This window comes from Hibiscus syriacus, unplaced genomic scaffold (genome assembly GCF_006381635.1).
Source record: "Hibiscus syriacus cultivar Baekdansim isolate YM2019G1 unplaced genomic scaffold, ASM638163v2 tig00110890_pilon, whole genome shotgun sequence".
Lineage (NCBI taxonomy): Eukaryota > Viridiplantae > Streptophyta > Magnoliopsida > Malvales > Malvaceae > Hibiscus > Hibiscus syriacus.
The window spans coordinates 9,187,044-9,195,538 of NW_024062900.1; positions in this window are offsets into that span (position 1 = coordinate 9,187,044).

Sequence of the window (8,495 nt, forward strand, 5' to 3'; positions counted from 1 at the left end):
TTGGGCTTGCCAGACCTTTAGTCCTAAGCCCATTGCAAGCTTGTGTGGACTAAGTTAAACTCGATAGGATACATTCCCTTATGCCCATACGGAGAATAAATTCACACGAAAATATAAGGTATATGAATCCTGAAGGTTACTTGCTAGGCCCATACGAAGAATAAATTCTCACCAGAGCGTCGCTTTTACCCCTACTTAAAAATGGGTTTGGAGCTCGGGTTTAGAGCCTTAAGTGGAAAAAAGAGTTTAATAAACTGAAACCATCGAAAGAAATTGTCAGTACAACTATTTATTTGAAAAAGTAATCAAAAGTAAGTAAGAAATTGTCAGTACAACTTTATTTGAAAAAGTAATCAAAAGTAAGTAATAAGGATCGAAAAGTTACCTTAAAATTTAAACTTACCATTTTCATTAAAAAGACAACTGGAAATTACCTTAGCCTGACTCACTTACATGTCCCCAGCGGAGTCGCCAAGCTGTCGCAGCCGTCTTTCGGGTGAGCCCGGAATTGGGCTTCGACTTGGATGGAATGGTTTGGAGCCGCCACCGATCATTTATTTTAAGAACAAATGGGTTGATCGGATACTTTATTTCTTACATGATCTGCATCTTACCAAAGATATGTTGGATTCGGGAGTCAGTTACAGTTCCAAATACATACCTTTAATGAATACAAAAATACCCTTAATAAATATCATTAAAAAAGGGCTGGACCAGAAAACAGGAAATTGTTAAATTACGATATTAAAAAAATGTATATGCTGAGAAGTTAACTGAAATAAAGACAAAGTGTACATATTAAATTTTATAAAAAATAAAAATAAAATAATGTAAGGGAAACAAGTTTATTAACGAAAATAAAAATAACCATGCTAAATACAAGATTAAACAATAAAAAAGAAACAAATAAAAAACACAAAAACTCTAAAGAACTAATTAAATAAAATAAATACAAGAAAAGATGATTTAAAAAATTAAAAAAGGTAATAAAAAGGAATAAAATAAATTAAAAAAACAACGAAAATAAAAAAATAACCTAAAAAAATAAAACAAAATAAAATAATGAAAAAAATGAAAAAATACTAAAAGAATCAAATAAAACAAATAAGGTGACCAATGTCAACACATGCAATCACGTTGGGTTGTAAAGTAGAACATTCAATTATTTTGCCTTTGCTTTGGTCAAGGGTGGGTGAATCGAAAGCAAATAATAATAATAAAGATAAAATAAAATAAAGAAAAAATTTAAAAAAAGAATATATACATATAAATATTAATGTTAAAATAAATTAAATAAATAAAAGGAAATATATATATATATGTAAATAATAATAATAATAATAATAATAATAATAATAATAATTATTATTATTATTATATATTAATGAAAATAAAATGTAAGGAAAACAAACAATTAAAAAGAAAAAAGAAAAATAGTATAAAAAAGAATAATAATAATAAATAATAGAAAAAAGAAACAAATATATATATATATATATATATATATATATATATAATAATAAATGACTACATTAAAAAGAAAACAAAATAAGTGGTACAATTCAAGGGGAAATTGGGACTAAAATTAAATTAAAGGGAGCAAAATGGAAGATTAAAAAATGGGGACTACGATTGCAATTCCCCCATTAATTCGGTAAAACACTCGGACCCTATGGTTCCGTGGGTTGGGTCGACGGTTCACCCGGGTCATGTATAAAAACCACATTTCAAAAACAATTCTCATAATTCTTTCCCCCTCTCTCAAGATCATAATGAAACCCATAAAATCCTCTGAAGTTGTTCTTTGTGTTCTTCATACACGAAGAACAACCACCATATAACCCAGAAATCGAGCGGTCGTCACCTCGTCGGTTGTCGTTGATCGGCGCCGGCTGTAATTCATTGGCAGTGACAAAAAAATTAAAAAGATTTCGAAAGATCTTTTTACCCCCAACACGAAAATCAACTTTATTTTTGAAAAACGGCCTCAGAGGAGGCTAGATATGAGGATGAAAGCCTCGAAAAGCCCCCCTTTGTTCCTCGGCCCTTTGGTTTTTTTTGGGTTTTACAAGTCGAAAAGGAAGCGGTGGAAGACTAAACACACGAAACATGCAAGGAAACCGAATCGGAAAAAAGGTAAAAAAATACCTTTTATGTTTATTTCTCTTTCGAAATACAAGTCTCAAATGCCTTGGTTTCTTACTATTTTTGCTTTCTTATTACTTGCGATTTCTCTCTATAATTTTGTGTGTAATCTCTGAGTAAATCCTCTGTTTCGAATGCTTCATTTACATTTATTTATAGTATTAAAAAAATCTATTTTAGGAGCCCTAGTGACACTAAACTCCTTGATCTATTTTTAGGAGCCCTAGTGAAACTAAACTCCTTGTTTGGTTGTCTTTGTGTTCCATGCAATCACGACGTCGGGGAGTTCGAGGTGAGTGGTTGACTGAGGGACGTGGACTCTCCAAAGGGGGAGATGCGGCGCTGAAGGAATGTTAGGGTCTTGGAAACCCTAACTTCTCATTTCGAGTTACTTCTTGGGGCGGGTTCTGAGCCGATTCGGTGCTTCAAATGGGTTTGAGTCTGAACCGTTGGGTTGTTTGTTTAAAATGGGCTTGTTGTGTATTGGGTGCTCTGTTGGACCACTTGTATTTTGAATCTTGTTTGGTTTTTGTTGGGCTATGTAATAGGACGAAATGGGGTGTCTACAATATCTTTTTATTTTAACACATTTTTGTATACTCTTTCTTAGAACAATATTTTTATGTATTTTTTAGTTTAATTGATCTCCAATATATAATAACATTATATTCTTATTATAAAAATTAAATAATTTTTGTGTTATAAAATTTCTTATAAACTTTAATGTTTTATATTTACATAACTAACACGTTCATTTTATGTAATAATTCTTTTAATAATTTGATTTTAATTTAATTATTTAATAACTATTTGTTTATCTTTATTTTTAAAAAATAGATATAAAACATATTTTACTATTTTTATTTATGAATTCCAGATTTCATTATATTAACTAAATATGTTGTCTAATTTTTAAAAAGATGAAAATAAAAATTGATTTCTAAAAAAAAATAGAAAAAATTAAAAATATTTTCTAAAATCAAACGAACCCTTAACTTTGGTGTATAATTTATATATTATAAATTAACTTTTAACTTTTTATGTGTTTCTTATATGGTCTTTTAAATGTTGAATTAAAAAAAAATATTAACCGATACTCAATATCCGATTTTATGAATACTCAATTAACGAGTACTAGATAATCACGCGCCGAGACAAAAACTTAGAAATATACTATTCGAAGAATCGAATACCAACGTTTCGGGTAACGAATATAAACACCCCTTATTTCAAATTAACTATTTAACATAAAAATTGACATTGTGATAATTTTTCATAAGATTTTTAATAAATTAAAAATAAAATATTTTTCAATTTTGTAAATATAAGGATGAAAATTATAATTAAAATTTAAACAAAATTATCGATAGAAATTGATAAAAATATTAATTAAAAAAATAAAAGATAGAACAGTTATAAATCAGGAGAAATAAAAACGGTCTTAGATATGAGTAGTCAGTTATAGGGAGACAGGGCTCATTTATAATTTTTGAGAATGGTATGCCTCTTTCTCTGTATCTACTCAACCCTACTTTACAGCCGTTAAATTGGATAGATCAATTTTTTTAAACCCTGAACTTTAATATTAATATATACGATAAAAAAATAATATTTATATAATGTTTTAAAATATTAAAAATTATTAAAATTTTAGTTAACATCTTTCTTTAAATTTATATTATACTGTTTTTCCTTAGATATTTCTTAGTATGACTTGGTCTCCCTCCTACTCCATCTATGAGACCAACCTCTTTGTCCCATCACATTTCCCTTATAAAGTTGGGTCATTATCTAATTTTATATTTTTCTCTTGACCATTTATTTTCTTTCTAAATTTTACTTTTTATTACATTTTTTTATTGTAATCATCTAATTTTATTTTTCTCTTTTGATAATCAAATTATTCTTTTAAATTATAATTTTTATTACATTACATTTCTTTTTTATTTTAATTATTTATTATTAAGTTTGACTGTTAACTTAACAAAGATGATAATGTTATTATATAGTAATATTTTAATTCCTAAAATTTATATATTATAATTTAATCCTAATTTAAAATAATTTATTAAATTTTTAATATTTAAAAATTCTATTAATTTAGCTCTATTTTAGTTTGAAATATTTTATAATCATATCACATAAAAGAAAATCTTCGAAAAGGGTTCTCAATGTTTTGTACCTCTTAGAAAGTCATTATAACTTTTAATAAGGTTACAGGATGTGTTAGAATCTAAGTCAACTGGTAAGTGACTACATCAATTAGACTTGTTAATCTAATAGTAGCCGTCATAATCTTATGTGACATCAAAATCAAAGGTTACTATAAAATTTCTTAATTAAAATTAAGAGAAATCAAATACATTCACCTTCTTTTCTCTCCTTCCTCATAAAAAAAGAACTTTCATATTAGCTAACGATCATTTAATTACAAATTATGGCTCTTCACTTAAATAAAAAAAATAATACGTCAATTATCTATGTATCCATTTGTTCTATCAACAATCATATTTATTTAAAATTTATATTATAATAGATAGCGTATATTAGTATAAATATCATGTTCAAAACTTTAATTTATTTTCCGGAAGAAAAAGGAGAGTGTCTTGTGATACAAAAGATAAGGTTTAATGCGAAATAGTAGGTGTCTATTTATTTTTTATTAATTTAGATGTATGATGTTATCAATGTTGTTATTTAGATGTTTAATTTTTTAATTAATTTAGTTGTTTATTATTGTTAGTATTATCATTTATTTGCCTACATGATAACAATTATTAAAAATTCCGTTAAAAATAATCAATCGATATTTGACATATGATTCAATTTTTTTTATTTCTTTTAATATTTTTAAAAGTAAAATTCATAATTTGTTTTTACGGTATTTCTATCGGCTTATATCTAACAATCAATTTAAACATTAACAAAAAAAAAATTAATATAGCGTTAATTGCATCACATGTATTTCTTATTTTAAAATAGTCCCTAAATTTTTAAATATTTTAATTTCATCCTTATACTATGGTTTTTATTCTAAATTAGTCCTCAAACTTTTGAACATTTCAATTCCATCCACAAACTATGACTTTTATTCTAAATTAGTCCCTAAACTTTTTGAACATGCCAATTTAATCCCAAATTTGCGTATATAGTAATCACATCACTTGTTAATAAAATCATTAGTCCAAGTTATATTCTTATATGTTTTATAAAATTAAATTTTGGTTAAACTATGGTTGAAACTAATTAAACATAAAAATACATGTCAAATAACTATCTAATTAAAAGTTTAATTTTATTTAAGTTCCACCAATTAAAAAAATAATAATGATAAAAAATAATCATAAAAATTACCCATAAACTTTAATATAATGTGAAATATAATATATGGAGTTTGAACTTTTTTTTTTACAATTTAATACACAAAGTTATAATTTAATAATTATTTAAAAAATACCTAAAAAGATATTGAATAGATATGAAAGTAAATGAATATATTTATTTTTTAAATGTATATAATTGAATGTCAAAATTTCATATATATAATTAAATACAATTATAATTTACGTGTATAATCATATCAAATCAAAATTCATGAATCACACAAAACATTTAATAAAATTTCATGTATAAGTATGATGTTTACTTATAGTTTTTTTTGTAAAAATTTATTCAATTATGTTAAAAAATTAATTTTTAATATAAGTTTTAGGTAAGGATTTTCCCATCTGGGTTATTATTAATGTGAAAAATATAATTATCTATAAAATCTCTAAATTAATCACAAATTAAGTCCATTAAACGTGAAAATAAAAGTAAAATACAAATGACAAGAAATATGTAGTGTATATAATAAAATTGGTATATTATAATTTATTAGAGGAGATTTAATTCATAGGATTTGAACTTTAAACTGGGGTTAAAATATCAAGTGACTTGGTCAGTATTCCAAATTAGTATTGTGGTTACTTTTTATATACAAAATCAGGGTAATTTCTCTTCTTCTGTTAAAATAATGCCTCGTATCTTTTATTGCTTAGCTGACCTGTAATATATAATACAATGTACAAGCTACAATACAAGAGCTGAAAAATAACTGCTTCTAACTAATTCTCTAACAGTCTACTAACCACCTACTAACAAATTAACTGATCATTTGTTATCTTAACACTCCCCCTCAAGTTGGTGGGTAAAAAACATTTGAAACCCCCAACTTGGCTGTCAAATACTCATGTTGTTGTGTTCCGAGTGCTTTTGTCAAGATGTCTGCAGGCTGCTCCCTTGAGAAAATATGTTCAGCAGTGATGAACCCTTCTTGAATTTTTTCTCTAACAAAGTGGCAATCAATCTCAATGTGCTTTGTTCTCTCATGGAAAACCGGATTAGAAGCAATCTGCAGTGCAGCCTTACTGTCACAAAACAACTTGGATGGTTGGTCCTGTTTCACTCCTAGCTTGCTTAGCAATCCACTTAGCCAAACTAATTCTGCTGTAGTCATAGCCATACTTCTATACTCAGTTTCAGCTGAAGAACGAGCTATTGTGTTCTGCTTTTTTGACTTCCACAAAATCAAGGAATTCTCAAGTTTTACACAATCTTGGATGGTTGGTCCTGTTTCACTCCTAGCTTGCTTAGCAATCCACTTAGCCAAACTAATTCTGCTGTAGTCATAGCCATACTTCTATACTCAGTTTCAGCTGAAGAACGAGCTATTGTGTTCTGCTTTTTTGACTTCCACAAAATCAAGGAATTCTCAAGTTTTACACAATATGCTGTTACAGACTTCCTTGATATTGGGCAAATTGCCCAATCAGAATGACAAAAGGCAATCAGATCACACGCACTTGAGGAGTCCAGCAGTATTCCCTGTCCTAGATTCTTCTTAATATATCGTACAACTCTCAAGGCTGCCTCCATATGCTCATTTCTAGGCTGATGCATGAACTGACTCAGATGTTGTACTGAATAAGCTATGTCAGGCCTGGTGTGAGTCAAGTATATAAGCCTCCTAATGAGTCTCTGAAACTGTGTCTTGTCTAACATACTTTCTTCATCTTGCTTCAAGCATGTTGTGTCTGAAAAAACAGAAAGGTTATTATTTTGTTCCAATGGCGTTAAAGCAGGCTTTGCTCCCCCTGTCCCACTATCTTCTATTAATTCCAGTGCATATTTACGCTGGTTTAATATGATCCCCTTCTCTGACCTCAATACTTCAAGTCCAAGAAAGTATCTCAATTCACCCAAGTCTTTCATTTTGAACTTAGAACTCAATATACACTTGAGCTCTTCTATCATATCAGTACTGCTTCCAGTAACCAGCAAATCATCTACATAAACCAGCACAACAACCAACCTGTCTGCTACTCATCTTGTGAACAACGAGTAATCATGTTTGCTTTGTTGAAATCCTACTGATATAAGGGCTTCAGACAGCTTCTTGTTCCATTGTCTAGAAGCCTGTTTGAGTCCATATAGAGACTTTTGCAGCCGACAAACCATACGCTCCCCCTGGCTGAAAAAGCCTTCTGGCAACTGCATGTAGACTTCTTCAACCAAATCGCCTTGCAAAAAAGCATTGTGAACATCCATTTTCCACAACGGCAGTCAAAGATGGAAGCGAGGGCCAAAATCAGCCGCACAGTGGTGAGTTTAGCAACAGGAGAAAAGGTTTCCACATAGTCAATACCTTCCTTTTGATTGTACCCTTTGGCCACCAACCGAGCCTTGAATCTTTCTACCTCACCCGAAGCATGATACTTAATTTTATAAACCCACTTGCAGCCAATGAGAACTTTTCCAGAAGGCAAAGGTACCACAGTCCAAGTATTATTTAATTCCAGTGCTTGAATCTTCTTCATGGCCTGCTGCCATTGCGGGTTTTGACAAGCTTCATGATAAGTGGTGGGTTCATGAAAACGAGAAACAGAGGCTAAAAAATTGAGTAGGTAAGGGTAAATGAGAGTAAGAAATGGACTTAGAAATGGGATAAGTAGTTGAGGATGAAGTAGATTGGCAAGAGCAGACATAATCGTTTAACCAATTCGGAGGCTTGGAGACACGAGAGGAACGTCTAGACATAACACAATCTTGTGCTAAAGGAGATGTACTAGCTTGAGGATGACTTGTTGAAAAATTAGATGGACTACCAGATGCACCTGTTGAGAAATTAGAAAGGAGGAAATAGGAGACATAGTATGAAATTCTTGGGAAGAACTAGAAGAATTATCAACAAGAGACATATTAGTTGGTATTGAAGAATCAAGGACTAGAAAATCAGAATCAAGAATATAGGAATGTGAAGGAAAAAAAGGATAAGATTCAGAGACAGGAGAATGGAAGGGAAAGATGAC